This window comes from Canis aureus, chromosome 4, assembly GCF_053574225.1.
Source record: "Canis aureus isolate CA01 chromosome 4, VMU_Caureus_v.1.0, whole genome shotgun sequence".
Classification (NCBI taxonomy): domain Eukaryota; kingdom Metazoa; phylum Chordata; class Mammalia; order Carnivora; family Canidae; genus Canis; species Canis aureus.
The window spans coordinates 21,990,086-22,006,845 of NC_135614.1; the positions used below are offsets into that span (position 1 = coordinate 21,990,086).

General features: G+C 48.6%; 1 long non-coding RNA gene across 6 annotated transcripts in view; it reads right to left on the reverse strand.

Moving 5' to 3' along the window:
- Positions 1 to 16,760, reverse strand: part of LOC144312288 (uncharacterized) — a 98,118-nt gene that overhangs the window by 32,099 nt on the left and 49,259 nt on the right. For 5 of the 6 annotated variants that reach the window (XR_013377776.1, XR_013377778.1, XR_013377775.1 and 2 more), the window contains exons 3-4: positions 10,922 to 11,077; positions 645 to 790 (exon numbers count right to left, since the gene is read on the reverse strand). This is a non-coding gene — a long non-coding RNA (uncharacterized LOC144312288). Of the gene's footprint in view, positions 1 to 341; positions 500 to 644; positions 791 to 10,921; positions 11,078 to 16,760 lie in introns of those variants that run through there. The other variant, XR_013377779.1, reaches the window with a different exon arrangement.

Genomic DNA, 16,760 nt, shown 5'->3' on the forward strand with positions numbered 1-16,760 from the left:
GGGAGGAGGGAGCGGCCGGAGCCCGGAGGAAGCGGTTCTTTCCGTGGAAACTCGTGTGAGAACTAAGACGTGCGCGGGGGAGTGTGTCACCCGCGTTGCGAAAGGTCGGGGAACCGGGCCTCGCGGACTTCAGCCCCCGCCCGCGCCCCCCGCTGCTGACGTCACCCGGAGCCCGGGACCGCGCGCCCCGCCCCGCCCCGCCCCGCCCCGCCCCGCCCGCGGATCCCCCGCTGCGGCGGGGGGGGGGCAGGTGCTCCCGGGGACTTCCAGCCCTGTCCGGGGGCGCGGGGGGCGCGGGGAGGGAGGAGGCTGGAGGGAAGCAGGGACGCTCAAATTTCGACTCGGTTTCAGGGAACTCGGTGGACTTCCCAGACTTCACTGATGAACCCCGGGGTCCGTGGGCCCCGCGGGCAGCCCTGCTGGTCGGTCCCGAAGCCACCTTCCAGCGCAGGTGGTCCCTGGGCCCTTGAACTCTGGCTGGTCTGAATTCAGATGGGTTCTGCGTGCAAACCGCACCCCGGGTTTTGAAGACCGAGTATGAGAGAACGAAAAGATCCCATTAGTAATTTTTATATTGATTAGATATTAAAAGATATGTTGGCTGTTTGGGGCTAAAGAGCATATTTTATTGAAATTTCTTTTACCTGTTTCTGCTTTTTAAAACTGTGGTTAGAGGGGTATCTGGGTGGCCCAGCCGGTTCAGCGGCTGTGTGTTGATCTCAGCTCAGGTCTTGATCTCAGGGTTGTAAGTTCAGGCCCTGGTTGGGTGCCCCGCCCAGCATGGAGCCTACTTGAAAAAAAAATTAATAAAATTAAAATATGGCTAGAACACTTAAAATGACATATGTGGCTGGCACGCTGTATCTATTGGATAGCGCTGCTCTGTGATGACATCCTGTTGGCGAGGACTCACCCCCTCTCCCCTCATTCCCCGGGTGCTCCTCACAACTGTGGGTGCTTCACTGCAAGCTGGGCACTTCCTCTTTTTCAGGATGTGGTTACTAGAATCTGCTGGGAAATCTGCAAGAACAGGCTGTAAGTTGTGTCTTCCCAAAACTAGACTGAAAGCTTGAGGCCAGGGACATGTCTGATGCTTCTGGGTCCCTCCAGAGACAGGCACCCAGCAAATGGAGTGCCACTTTTGAGATCAGAGTTCCAGGTAACACTGGTGTATTCGTTTCCCAGGGCAGCCCTAACAAAGCTCTGCAAACTGGGTGGCTAAAACAAATGTATTCTTTCACAGTTCTGGAGACCTGAAGTCAAAAATCAGGTGTCAGTGGGGCTATGCTTCCCTTGAAGGCTCTCCGAGAGGATCCTTCTTTCCCTTTCCTTAACTTCTGGAAGTGGCCAGCAGTCTTTGGCTTGTAGATGCATCACTCTAATCGTTACCACTGTGAAAACGTGGCCTTCTCCTTCTGACCCACATCTTCCCTCTATGTCCAAAATTTCCTCTTCTTATAAGGACAATTGGAGTAAGGCTCATCTAAATCCAGTATGGCCTCATTTTTACTTGATGACATCTGCAAAAACCCTATTTTCAAGCAAAATCTCATTCTGACGTTTCAGTGGATGTGAATTTTTGGGGAGGATACTATTCAATCCAGTGCAACTGGGGAGTATCTTGCTAGGAAAGATATCTCCAAAGAATCTGGTTAGTCCTTGGGTAGTTTCCACAGCATCTCCTAAGCCAGGAAAGGGCAGAACAGAGTGCTTAGGGTGTGCCAGGCACTGGTCTAGACTCTAGGGACACAATGATGAATATGACACAGTTTTTGCCCCCATAGAACTCGCTTTCTAGTGATGGAAATAGACAGTCAGTACATTGGTACCCAATATAATGTCGGGTCGTGGTAAGCACTGCGTGTGGGGGGATGGAGAGGGCAGGTGGTAGAGGTGGTGGGCTATGTTTGATAGGAGAGGACGGGCAGGGAAGACAATTCTGAGAAAACACTTGAGAACAGAGGGAGTAACAGAAGCCTGTGGGCTCAGAGATTCGGGGCAGAGCTAAGAGCAAGCACAAGGCCCCCAAATTAGGACAGTGCTTGATGAGTTCAAGGTATGCAGGAAGGGCTCAAGTGACATGGGTCACCCACCCACCCAAGGTGCCGGGGCTCAGCCCAAGCAGAGAAGGCCTGGGCAGTCCCTCTGGAGCTCTGGCCTTGGGTGGGTGGGGTGGCAGTGGGGCGGGGCCTTCCAAGATTTCTAGCTCAAGGGTTTCACTTCCTCCAGCCCCCTTCCTTCCCTCATTGTTTGGCTGGGGGGAGGCTGGCTATCCGTGGCTATTGCCAAAGTGATCCAGTGCTGTTGTCCCAATAAGAACAGAGTTGTTTTTTTTTCTTTGCTACTTACTCTTGAAGCTCAAGGTCCTAAAATCCCTTCTTCCATGTCTTCTCGCTTCCTGCAGTGATAGGCTTGAGGCTTTTCACTCTGTCTCTTCAGAGTTTGAGGCTGGTTTCTGGTTTTCTCTGCAACGGGGTAAGTCGCCCCAGGCTCCTGCCTAGGTGGGCTCTCCACCTGGCTCACTCCTTCCCCTCCTTTAAGTCTTCCCTCAGATGTCCGCTTCGCTTCTTGGGTGAGCTTCCCCAACTGCCTTATCTAAGAGGAATGCATTCCAACTGCCCGGCTGTCCTCTTCACTCTAGTTCACTTCCCCCAGGTAGCATGCCCTTAAGTTCTGAAGCATCACGTGCTGCTCAGGTCTTCCCAAACCCCACTCCCAGCCCAACTCCACAAGGGCAAAGATTTGTGCCTTTTCTGCCCTGAGATAGCCCAAGCACCTTGAATAGTGACTGGCACATAGTAGGTACTCAAATATCTATAAACTGAAATGAATAAACAAGTGAATAGGTTGTAAAGAAGAATCTTAGATGGTAGAACTGGGAGAGTCCAGAATGATGGATTGCTCTTCTGTGTCTTTCCTGACACAGGACCTAAGATACAGAGAACATGGAGGAATTCTTTTTCTTTTTCCTTTTTTAAGATTTTATTTATTTATTTGAGAGAGAAAGAGAGCACTTGAATGGGGGTGAAGGGGCAGAGAGAGAGGGAGAAGAAGGCTCCCCACGGAGCAGGGAGCCCAACGTGGGGCTCAATCCCAAGACCCTGAGATCATGACCCGAACCGAAGGCAGATGCTTAACTGACTGAGACACCCAGGTGCTCCCAAAAAGGAATTCTTCAGATGACTTCTAGAGTGTGCCAGGCCTGGTGCCAGAAGCAGAGAGGCAGTGGGGAATAGAGCTGGGTGCAGAGCTGGGCAGGCAGTGTCCGTCCTTGCACAATTCCAGGAGGTGCCATTTTCATAGAACACAAAGCAAGTGGTGCCCCTTGAACAATTGTTCAAGGCAGCTGCGTAGGGGTGAGGTAGGTGGGGAGAGAGTGTGCATGGACCAGGGTATGGAGCTGAAAGAGAGAGTGGACGCAACCCTGCAGGGTCTGACAGTTCAGAGGGAGGGCCCAACCCAAGAAAGAGCATCAGGAGCCAAAGGTTGGGGGGAGTGCAGGTCTAGGATGGTCTCTGTGGTGTTGTCTATGCCCAACACAACACCTAGCCTGGGCTAGCACCCAGTAGGTCTTTAAAGACGTGGTGAGTGAGCAGCAATGCCCATACTCTAGTCATGGGAGCGGAGTTCAGGCTTGCTGTCGTGCCCATCTCTCTAACCCAGTGAGGCTCACTCCCCTGGTACTATTCTTCTAGCTGGTGGCTCTTCATCCTGGCTGCATGGTAGGATCTGGGGAATTAATAAAACAAGGCAAAACAGGATGCCAGGCATCTGAACCCCAAAATTTATAGCAGCAATGTCCACAATAGTCAAACTATGGAAGGAGCCCAAATGTCCATCGACACATGAATGGATAACGATGTGGGAGATACATATGTGTATGTATATATATATATATATGGACTACTACTCAGCCACCAACAAGAATGACATCTTGCCATTTGCAGCAACAGGGATGGAACTAGAGGGTTTTATGCTAAGTGAAATAAATCAATCAGGGAAAGACAATTATATGATTTCACTCATATGTGGGATTTAGGAAACAAAACAGAGAATCATAGGGGAAGGGAGGGAAAAATAAAACAAGATGATATCAGAGAGCAGGAGAGAGACAAACCTTAAGAGACTCTTAATCCTAGGAAACAAACTGAGGTGTGCTGAAGTGGAGGGGGGTGGGGGCAATCCCTGCAGGTAAGGGATAACTGGGTGATGGGCATTAAGGAGGGCACATGATGGAATGAGCACTGGGTGTTCTATGCCACTGATGAATCATTGATCTCTCCTTCTGAAACTAATAATATACTATGTGTTAATTAATTGAATTTCAATAAAATAAAATTAAAACAAAACAAAAACAGCATTCCAGGGCCCCATCCTCAGGGATTGCATTCTATTTTTTTTTAAGATTTTATTTATTTATTCATGAGAGACAGAGAGGCAGAGACACAGGAAGAGGGAAGAGAAGCAGGCTCCTCACAGGGAACCCAATGCAGAACCCGATCCTGGGACCCTGGGATCACAACCAGAGCCAAAGGCAGATGCTCAACACTGAGCAACCCTGGGTGTCCCTGAGATTGCATTCTAGGTGGTCAGGTGTGGCCTGGGCATCCAGCTCACCAGCTGTTCTACTGTGCAGTCAGATTTGAGAACTGCTGCAAGTGGCTGAGAACCAGTGCTGTGGAAGGATCTGGACTGAGGATACTTAATCCTGAAGATACAAGATTAAATCTAAAGGAGTATGTGAACTTGGCCTGGGAATAAATTACACCTTAATTTCCACCAACCACTAACTGAAATTGAGCATTTTCTTCCGTTATTGATGTGGGTGTCAAACCACATTAATGTGAACAGTGACTCTGTACCCATAGAAATCACAGGCATGTTCATATTACTTTATGGTTGTTGTGTGTATCTTGAAATATCATTTAAGTTCACCCCCCCCATCAAAATTAAGGGAAGTATTAGACTTGCTCTCACCTTTTCCCACCCCCTGCTCATGCTCTCTCTTGCTCTCTCTCTCAAATACATAAATAAAATCTTAAAAAAAAAAAAGCATGAGTCACAATATCACAAATAGATATTTTGATTACTGGTATTCAATATGAGTGTTTTTATTGAAATTCTATGTATCTTTTATGTGTTTTTAAAAAGATTTTATTTACTTATTTGAGAGAAAGAGAGAGCACGAGCAAGTTGGGGGGTAGAGGGAGAGGGAGAAGCAGGCTCCCTGCTGAGCAGGAAGCCAGATGCAGGGCTCATCCTAGGATCCTGGGATCATGACCTGAGCTGAAGGCAGCCGCTTAACCAACTAAGCCACCCAGGTGCCTCTCTTTCATGTATTTTAAAACACGATTCTGAGGAGGGCTTCTTGGACAGCCCTAAATGGCCAAAATGCTCCCCAACCCAGGTGAAGATGTATTTTAAGAGGAGGGTCCCTGCTGACCCCAAGAGAAGACAAATGGCATCTAGTAGAAATAGTAACTCCCTCTCTCGCCTGTCTGGTCTGCAGACAAAGGTCACACAGTTTTTGGTTAGAGTTGTCTGGCCTCTGTTTGTGTTGAGAGCCTCCCGTGGCAGCCTGGGGGGCCCTTCTGTGTCTCTGGGACCGGGGGAGAGGACGGTGGGCTGGCACCTGCTAGCCACTGGCTCCTCGCTGCCTTCTGGCCCTTCTGTCCTGTCCTGCCCCTGCTATCAGAGAAAGACACAGGAGTCCTGTGGATTTTTGTCGGTGCTCCCTTCTTCAATTCATCAGGCTCGGGGCACCCAAGCCTGACCCAGACACGCCCCAGCCCTGGAGCAGCGCTCAGCCTAGTGGCGGGGAAGCAGAGCTAGGAACTCCGAGGAAGAAGAGAATAACACCTTGGGAAGCTTTGGGGTTGGAGCTGGTATAGGTGCATAGAGCAAATCAGAAACAATTGGGTTCGTTTTATTTTTTTCCCCTCCTCCCATTGGGTTCGTTTTAAATGAAGTTTCCACCACCTTCTCCCACCGGCTGGGCTTGTGGGCTTGTGGAGAGTGGGCTCTCCGTAGGTTGCTCTGTGGGCTGAGTTTGGAGGACGCAGGGAAGGGGTGGGGAGCGGAGTCTGGGCCCACTTCCTGCACCACTCAGCTTTCTCAGCTCTTGCCGGGAAGATGCCACTTCCAGGCAGCCTGGATGCAAAAGCCTTTGGCCTACTTTCCTTTCAGATTTCAGCAAGGGTGAACACTCTGTGAGTCTCTGTGGTTTGGTTCTTGTTAAAATCCTGAATCTTCTCTCTGCTCCAAGAGGAAGGTCTTGGGTGGAGCAATGGCTGGGGTGTTAGCTGTCCAGACCCTAACAGTGTCCTTGGGGTGCACCCCCCCCACCCCCCACCCGCAGATGTGCCTGCTGTGGAAGGCACATATTCTGGTGACCAGCTGGTGAGAGGTGACAGTGTCAGCCTGTGGAACTTGACCTCCTGGCTCAGCAGCCATGAACAAGACTTGTTAAGCAAAGGAATAGTAGTTGTGGGTGGCAGGAGACCCCGAGTGGGTCAGAGGGTTCTGGGCAGATGTCTGAGTGGGAAGTCACTGAGGTAAGAGCCTGCATAAAACTCTGACAATGAAAAAAACAAACAAACAAAAAAACCTCTGACAAATGGCAAACCCAGGAAATGGCCCCCATGGTGCCCAGAGCCAGAGAACGGTGTCCTCAGACATGAGGGTCAGGGAATGCTTTCAGCCACTGGGGAAAGCCACAGACTCTTCTCTTCAGGAGAATGCATGTGTATCATTCAAATTCTGCGTGCCATTTCAGAGGTTCTCACCCCCGCGGTGGAAGCCCCGTGTTTAGGGGAGAAAAAAATCAAGCTAGAAATGTGCAGTGAATCCCCCAAGGCCCATCGCATGGCAGGTGGCAGAGCCAGGACCCCAGGTCCCTGCTGGCTTAGTCTGATGCCCTCTCCCCTCCGTGTCAGCATCAACCTTGGAGAGAAGGAAGTGGGATGGAGGGCAGGCCTTCTGGTTCCACATCAAACCAGGGAGACCAAGTGGTAGAAATAAACACAGGATATCAATAGGCACCCAAGGCGAAGGCAGCGGAGGCTTTGAATCCTTCCCAGTTCTCATCCTCCCTCCCAATTCTTTTTTTTTCTTTCTTTCTTTTTTTTTTTTTAAGATTTTATGTATTTATTCTTGAGAGATGTAGAGAGAGGCAAAGACATGGCAGAGGGAGAAGCAGTCTCTTTGAGGGGAGCCCAATGTGGGACTTAATCCCAGGACCTCAGGATCAGGACCAAGCCCAAGGCAGCCACCCAGGTGTCCCCTCCCTCCTAACTCTTGATTGACTGTGAAAGAACAGGTTTTCTCCCTGAGACGTAACCTAGGGAAGTCCCAGGATTTTTTTAGCCTCTTCTGCATCCAAGACCTTCCTCCTCAATCAGAGAGAAGGTTCAGGATTTTAACAAGAACCAAACTGCAGAGACGCACAGAGTGTTCACCCTTGCTGAAATCGAAAGGAAAGTAGGCCAAAGGCTTTTGCATCCAGGCTGCCTGGAAGTGGTGTCTTCCCTTCATAAGCTGAGCAGCCCCAGAAGTGGGCCTAGACTCCCCTCCCCAAATACCTCTTGGCAGTGGTGGAGAGCCTGCTGCTGGTGACCAAAGGAACCTACTGGAAATAAGTAGAGGATGACCTACAATCTCTCAACTGCCTCCACCTACAAACAGGGAGGAAATGTGGGGGGAATGTGCCTCTCGTAAATCCCTCTGAGAGTCAGGGCAGACTCAAATCCCCAAAGAGATCAAGAGTGATTCAAGATGCAGGCATCTGAGGTTGGGGTTTGAGAGAGCTATGCCCACAGGCCCTGAGTCATCTGAGTCAGGGTGTATTTCAGGTATGCTATTTCTCCTCAGTTATTGATTCAGAAAGTCTGGGGGCAAAGCCTTGGGGTGTTGGTATGGGTAGGGCTCGGCAGTGCATGGATTCCAGAGTCCTCTCTCCAGGTTTCCTTTAATATTAGTTCAGTCTGGACCAGAGTATTCTTCTTCTCTGTTTTCTCTTTTCCTTCTCTTCTTTTCTTCTTTATTGCCCAGCTCAAGGCACCACCAAAGGGAAGCCAATTCTCTTGTCCTGCCTCCAACCAATTTTTTATTTCATAGTCAAATTAGAGCAGGGGCACCAGGGTGGCTCAGTGGTTGAGTGTCTGCCTTTGGCTCAAGTCATGATCCTGGGGTCCTGGAATCAAGTCCTGCATCTGGCTCCAGGGAGTCTGCTTCTCCCTCTGCCTATGTCTCCACCTCTCTCTGTGTGTCTCTCATGAATAAATAAAATCTTGAAAAAAAATTGATCAATTTGGGGCAAAATACAGATTAGTGAAGAGTCTGAGTGTATATTTGAAAAAGGGAATCTAGATAAGAATGGTTTATAATTAGCATGTGCCTTGACCAAACTGGGGTCTTAGAAGAGTTTGTTCTCTTAAGTTTTCTTAAATCTTTAAGGACGTCTCTACCACCCACTCCTGCCATCGCCCTCCCAGCACACACACTTGACCTCGTCTGCACAATTCATTCACTCTACCTCAGGGGTTTGCTAAGTAAACGTGAGTTTCAGGTCCACCCCTACCAAAAAGAGAGTTCTCTGAGTCCAGAATTATATTTAGGAGTTCCTCCTGTGCAGAATTCTCTTGGTTTATAAGTGCTCCTGAATATAAAACGGACATGAAGCCGGGCCACTGGGGCCTCTTTTGGATACCTGAAGAAGCTCAGGTACCACAATGAGACTTGCAGGGGCAATGACCCTCCCCACATGAGTGCTGCCTCTTGGAATGGCCATGGGAAAAAATGGGAAGCCACTTATAAAATAATATATATAAAGGGACACTGAGTGGCTCCATCAGTTGAACATCTGATTCTTGGTTTCTGCTCGAGTGGTGATCTTGGGGTCGTGGGATCTGCCTGAGTCGGGCTCCATGCTCATTGAGGAGTCTGCTTGGGATTCTCTCTCTCTCTCTCTCTCTGCCCCTCCTCTACTATCTCTCTTTCTCAAAATAAATGAATAAATAAAATCTTTTGAAAAATAATATATATATGCATTTTAAATGTGCATACACACACAAATATATATATACACACAAAACTTATATTTCTGGATCCTTGCTTATTGCAATAGACAAATTCTGTGACTGCTTTAGATACAAATAAACAGTTCATCCTTAATGAAGCCCACTTGAAGAAAAGACATGTTTCAAAGGCAACATGTTATTATTCCTCACAAACTTCTGAAGATTAAATATGGGACAGGCACTGCTGATGTGTGGTCGGTCACCTTTGTAGGACACCATGGAGTGGGAGGAATTTATTTTTATTTGTATTTTTTAGTGGGAGGAATTTTTAACTATGCTCTGTCATAACTCTTGAATAATGTATTAAAGCCAACCCAGGACACTTGTTAGAAAGAGTGTAGCTCAGGAGTTAAGAGTATTTCTCCAGCTGGTGGGCTGATGAGGAGGCCTGGCAGTTTGGGGATTGCATAATCCCTGCTCTTGTGCATTTCTTAATAATTTCCCAGGTAGGTTTACACGAATACTTTCTGGTACCATTTGCACTTAATAAAAATAGCAAAAGAAGCATCTATGAGGTAAGGAGAGGAGAGAAAAAAAGAAGCCCAAACAGCAAATTCTGTTCCATTTTACCCAGTATACATGATAGTGATCAGAAGACATCTCTGAGAGCTCATTTTCCTTTTGACCTTGTGTACTTCCTGTACTTAGCTGCCTCTGCAGGGTGTGCTGCCCTGGCAGGGCTCTGGCTCCTGTGCAGCTCTGCCATGATGTGACTTGTGGCAACCACCCGCTATGGGGTATCAACTGGGCCCCAACAAGGCACTTCTACAGCCCACTGCTGATCCTCCCACATGGCTCTGAGAAGCAGCTGCCCCTGGCTGCATTTCACAGATGAGGAAAGGGGGCCCAGAAGCTCTCAGCAAACTGCCCTAGGTCAGGTGGCTCAAGGGGGCAGAGCAGGGCTCATCACCAGGTCTGTGTGGCTTCAGAGCCTGTGCTCTGAAGCCCCTACCACCCACTCTGAGACTTTGCCTCCATTTGTTTTCTTGCCAGCATGTTTTAGCATTGCAGGAGTGAGAAAGATTGGCTACAAGGAGCTTATAATCTAGGTAGGGAGAAAAGAACAGAAAAAAAGCATTTCTTTCCTGTACAACAAGGAACCTGGCAGTCAGGGGTTCTAACTGGAGCATCAAACCAGATGAGCCACACTGCAGGATGCTGGAACAGAGCATTGTGGGAATTCTGTTTGATTCCGGCCAGGACAGTGTGTGTGTGTGTGTGGGGGGGGGGGGGGTGCTGCAAATAGGAACAGTTGAAACAGCGCAAGTTTGAGGGACCAGGATTCATGTTCCCAAGTGATGGGTAAGGTGTAGAGAGTCTAACAGCAATGTCAACAGCTGGTACTTCTTTGGGGTTTACCAGCACCAGGTTTGAAGTGTTTTATAGGCTTTGATGCGCTGAATCCACCTGATACCCTCAGAGTAGATACTATTACTCTGTTTCCCACATGAGAAATGAAAGCATGGGGACTTGGGATTTTGCCCAGTCTTCCAGCTGGCATGTGGGGTGCAGGGATTTAAGCCTGGGCTGGCTGGCTCCGAGCCCAGGCTCTTACTGCACAAAGGACTGGTTAAGTTGAGGTACATCCTCTCCCGGACTTCCCCATTGCACTGTCAAAACTGCAATTATCTGGTCACTGTGTTTTCCCCACTGGACTGTGTCTCCAAGAAGGCAGGGGTCATGTCTCTCTTGTTCTCAAATACCTCTAGTATCTCCAGCACCTAGACTAGTGACTGGCATCCAGAGAGCACCCAAAAGTTTTGAAGCATGGGTGAAATGCACCACAAGGAAGCAGAGGATTCCTTTGTAAGAGCAGCAACCCCACCCCGGTGCACCATTCCTACCTGGTGATCGTGAGTGAGTCATCTCACTTCCTCCCCACCTCAGCAACACAGAGGATGATAACAGAGGTGAAGCTTTACAAAACAGTCTGGTAGTTCCTCAAAATGTTCCACAACAGAGGTACCGTCTGACTCAGCAGTTCCACTCCTGGGTATATGCTGAAAAACAGAAATACAGTTGATGTCCACACAAACATTTGTACAGAATGCTCATAGCAGCACAACCATAATAGCCAAAAAGTGGAAATGACTCAAATGTCCATCCTCGGATGGGTGGATCAACAAAATGAGGTGCATCTATACAGGTGAATGTTATTCAGCCACAAGTACATGCTACACCACGGACAAACTTCAAAAACATTATATTAGGTAAAGAAGCCAGCCACAAGAGGCTCCTTATTGTGTGATTTTATTTATATGACATGTTCAGAATAGACACATCCATAGAGGCAGAAAGCAGATTTAGTGCTTGCTGGGGCCTGAGGTAGTGTGAGTGTGGATGGGGAGCAACTGCTAATGGGTTTAAGGCTCCTTTTTGGAGTGATGCAAATGTTCTGGAATTAGATAGTAGTGAATATGCTAAAAAAAAAAAAAAAACAACTACTGAATTTAAAAGGGTGCATATAGTGGAATGGGCATTATATCTCAAAAGAAAAAGAAAACAATATACTAAGTTCTATTGTAAATTTAGGTTAGCTACTTATTTACATTTTTTTAAGAAGATTTATTTATTTTAGAGAGAGGGAGACAATCTCAAGGAGACTCCCCACTGAGCCTGGAGCCTGACCTTGGGTTCCATCCCCTGACCCTGAGATGGTGACCTGAGCTGAAACCAAGAGTTTGATGCCCAACCGACTGAGCCACCTAGGTCCCCCTTATTGACATTTTGTAGGAATTTAGGGGTCTGGGCATAGTCTTAAAAATTAGTTTGTTGGTTTTTTGTCTCTGATCTAGTTCAGGTGTCTATGCTAATTGAAAGGCAACAAGGAGGGAGATGAAGAAGAGCAAGTCCGAGATGGGGGGTCTGGCATTTTCAGCTTTGCAGGCCTACTATGTGGGCACAGAAAAGAGCTTGGACCTCGGACCAGCCAGCTCTGGACTTGCTCAGCCTCACTTTCCTGCCCTTTGCCTCCATCTCATCTGCTACCATCCTTTTCCAAGCCCACTGTCATCCTACTGTCAGCCACTACTGCAACTGCCTCCTCAGTGCTTCATTCATCCTAGAATGAATCCTAAATAGTTCCAGAGCACCTGCTAGTGTCAGGTACTCTTCAGGTGCTGGGGAGTAGGAGGGAGCAGCACAGAACCCCTGCCCTCAGGAGCTCACATCTCGGCAGAGAGACAGCGATAAACCCATGAATACGCAGATGATTTCACGTGTGAGAAAATTTGTAGAAAAGCAAGGAGGCCAGTGTGGCTGGGGGAGGAGGAGGAGGGAGGGAAGCGATGAGGTCAGAGGGAGAAGGGGAGGAGGACCCACTTAAAGGCCTCCGTTCTTGCCTCTCTGTGAAAACTTCCAGTGGCTTCCAGCTCCTGGCTATTAAGGCCGCCCTGCCTCTCAGACACCACTGCCTCCCACTCTCCCTGTTGCTGCTTTGCCAAACTCCTTCCTACCACAGGACCTTTCCCATTGCTGCTCTCTCTGCCGGGAAAGCCCCTCCCCCCATCTTCTCCTGGCTAGCTTGTTCTTATCATTCTGGCCTAATCTCAAACATCACTTTTTGCGTGGTGTGAAGTAGCCTCCACTCCTTGATTATCCCATTACTCTCTATTCTCTCCTCATTTATGACTACTTAAAATGATCTTGCTTGTTTTACATACAAGTGGTCTGTCTCTACTCCTCCCAAAAGGAAACCCCTCCAGGTCAGGGGTCTCCTCTGGCCTGTTCACCTGGGTCTCCCTTGGACCATTCCTCAATAATTACTTGTTAAATGAATGAGGGATTTGGTGACCTCATCCTCCTGGGAATTCCTCTGATTAAAGGAGTGGCTTCTGGGTGTCATCTTAGCACCCAAGCTTAGCACCTAAAAGGGATTTAACTCTTACTCCATCCAGACAACCTTTGTCCTGGGGGAAGATTAATTATACGGTGGGCTGGGGTGGGAGTATTCTTTCCTTCTACCTCTCTTTAAGGACAACGCTTTCTGTCTTCTACCTTCTATTCACTCTCAGGTACTTCCAAGATCATACATACTTTCCTCATCCTGTTCTCATTTCACCCCGGCCCTGCTCTCTAAGAATTGGAGGGTTAGATGGTCACTTCTAAAATCTGTGATTTCTGAGATTTGACCAGGTCAGGAATCATTTGGCCAAGGGAGTCCAGAGAATTCATGTTACAAATGGGGAAACTTAGGCCTACAGTAGGGAATGAATGAGTATTGGTGGCAGATCCCAGGGAGAAGTCATCAGACAGGGAGATGTAACCTGAGGGGAGGGAGTTTCTTTGAGATCCCTAAAATTACACAAATAATTTTATGGTTAGTCATTTTTCTCAGAAGAAAGTTCATCATTGTCTTAAGGGGTTTCTTTAATGGTTTTAGAAGTTAAGCACCCTTTAAGGGGCATGGACTCCTTTGAGAAAACCATAACTAAGCTCCTTGGGGTGTCTTGTTACTGTTCTAGTACATAGCAGTGCCAGACTCATAGCAGATGCCTCCAAACTAACTATTTTTTTTTATTTTTTTATTTATTTATGATAGTTACAGAGAGATAGAGAGGCAGAGACACAGGCAGAGGGGGAAGCAGACTCCATGCACCGGGAGCCCGATGTGGGATTCAATCCCGGGTCTCCAGGATCGCGCCCTGGGCCAAAGGCAGGTGCCAAACCGCTGTGCCACCCAGGGATCCCTCAAACTAACTATTGAATGAGCAAATGAATGAATGGATGAGGAGTGAATAGATTAATGGAGTGACAAATGAACCCATCTCCTCCATTTAATTTCAGTGCTCTTTTGACCAAGTCACAAATGGCAAGGAGTCAACCCCAGCCCAACAAGGACCAAGGACCTTGGATGCCTAGCCTGACTGCCCCGCCCCTCCAAGCTATCTCCCAGGCTGGCTGCGTGTTAGTGCTCTCCAGGTTGAGCAGACCTTGGGAAGCAATCTCTGAGTCCTCTGTTGGACCAGATTGTCAGCTGACCTGAAGATAGTCTTATTATATGTAAAATACTCAAGATTTCCCTGTCCTTGGAGATGCAGCTCAGGGCCGGGACACAGCCTGGGACAGGAGCCAGAGAGAGAGAGAGACAGAGAGAGAGAGAGAGAGAGAAAGAAAGAGAGAGAGAGAGATGAGTTGCTGCTACAAGTCCAAACTTTTCTGCCTTTTCTGGGCATGGACTAGTGATTCTCCTTGGGTGGGGGTGGGGGTGGGGTGGGGGTTTGGTTTGGGACACAGTAGGGTCTATTTCTTAAAAAATTCAAGCATGTTTTGTTTTAGACCTCAGTCACATTGGCCCAGAAATACCGAGACCAAGGATCTGGAATAACGAAGAAAGGAAAAGTTAGACCCAGAGCTGGGGAGACTGAGAGGTAGAGAGTGCACGGGGGCCTGGGGGCTGCCGACTTGGAGGTGTCACTGTCAGCACCCCTCTTCTGAGGAGAGCTTGGCGATGACTTTCATGGGGAGCTCTGAGATCTTCATGCGATTATTCAACAGCAACTAATGGGGAAGACCACCAGATGTGGAATCTGGAAGCTTGGATCTGAGTCCTAGCTTGGCTACTTTAGAAGCTGAAAGGGCCCAATCTTGGCAGACAGAGCAGGGTTCAGACACTGGCTCTCTCTGCCTGCTGTAGCTCCTACCACCCTGTTAGCTCCTTCCCCTGGTATTTGGCAACATGTTCAGGGGGCGAGAAGGTCCCATGTTCCACTGGGTGGCTCGAGGGCAGTGCATGCCTCGATTGCTTCTGGAGCAGATAGCTGTGTTTGTCTAACCTTAAGGCCTCCTGCCCCCGCTGGGGGCCTAGGAGAGTGAAGTGCTACCTCCCTTCCCCTGAAGTCTTCGGTCCTTCTCAAGCTTAGATCCCACTGATGCAGCTGGTTCATAAAGTGGACGGAGCAAAATGAGCATTCAATCTCAGACAGTCACAGAAATCCCTTCTAGCCTATTGCCAGAGGCTGGGGGTAGCCCTGGGGGAAGGGGGTTATGGTGGAGATGGAATATTGATGAGGGAGCAGGGCTGGCTGAGGACAAAGCACAGCTGATATCCCACAAACAATCCCATACCTCAGAGTGGGATATGTGTGTCTTCGGGAAGTTTCCAATTGTCTTAATGCCTTGCCAGAGGGAAAAGCCATCTTTAATTTGACAATGGCAAGGCCTCCAGGATCTTGTAGGTCCTCCTTAGCATTTGAAAATCCTTTTGGGGGACGCCTGGGTGGCTCAGCAGTTGAACATCTGCCTTCAGCCCAGGGAATGATCCTGGAGTCCCAGGATCGAGTCTCACATCAGGTGCCCTGCATGAAGCCTGCTTCTCTCTCTGCCTATGTCCCTGCCTCTCTGTGTGTGTGTTTCTCATGAATAAATAAATAAAATCTTTAAAAAAAATCCTTTTGGAATCTCCTTTTTGCTTACTTCCCCCAACTCCTGGGTATATAATCAGCCACTCCTCACAGGCCCAGGGCAGCAGCTCCTTCTGCCCACAGGTCCTGTCCCCGTGCTTTAATAAAACTACCATTTTGCACCAGACGTCTCGAGAATTCTTTCCTGGTTGTCGGCTCCAGACCCCATCTATATTCCAAAATTTCATCAATACCAGAGGACGATTCTTGTACTCCACTGAAGGCTTTCTGGAGTTTTTAACGCTCCCAGGTGATTACAATATGCAGCCAAGCTTGAAAACTAGGAGGCTGCAGTAAGGGAGATGGGGAGCCTGGGGTCCCGCAATGACAGCTGTTTGACATAAATAACGGTTACTATACAGGATAAATAACGGGTACTATACTATACAGGAGGTGGTACGTCAAGGAGTAGCTGTGGAGCATAGAGCCGAGAACTTCTCCTCTTCCCCCTCCTCCCCCTCCTCCTCCCCCTTCTCCTCCTCCTCCTCCTCCTCCTCCTCGACGCTGTGCTGCTGTGGCCAAGGCACAGCCCTCCTAGAGGCTTAGCTCCTGGCTGGCATGAGGAGGGACTTGGGCCCAAGCCTTGGTTAACATTAGAATCACTGGGGTGCTTATAAAAAAGACTCCAGAGGTGCCTAAATGGCTTAGTCAGTTAGCATCAGACTCTTTTTTTTTTTTTTAAAGATTTTATTTATCCATTCATGAGAGACATACAGAGAGAGAGAGAGAGAGAGAGAGAGAGAGAGAGAGAGACACAGGCAGAGGGAGAAGCAGGCTCCATGCAGAGAGCCCGACTCAGGACTCAATTCCGGGTCTCCAGGATCAGGCCCTGAGCTGAAGGCAGTGCTAAACCACTGAGTCACCTGGGCTGCCCAGCATTGGACTCTTGATCTCAGCTCAGGTCTTGATCAGGGTCATGAGTTCAAGCCCTGGGTTAAGCTTCACACTGGGCATCGAAACTACTTAAAAAAAAAAAAAAAGACACACAAAAAAAACAAAACAGACTCCTGGAGCCTAATTCAGGTCTGCTGCTAGTTCTGGAATCCAGACCAAAGTGCCTAGTGTACTTGGTATGTGGCCCTCTGCTGGTGGGGAGGGTCCTTCTGTCATCCCATCACCAGGCCGGACTGGGTCTGGATATGACTTGTCTCGGATCCCCTGTCTCACAAAGACTAGGAAAGGCTGAAGCTTCCAGAGAAGACTCCTTATTTGCTATTCCAGCCAGGCTGTCATTGTGGGATCTGTGCCTGCTTGTGAGGCGTTAGGGGCAAGGGAACTGCTC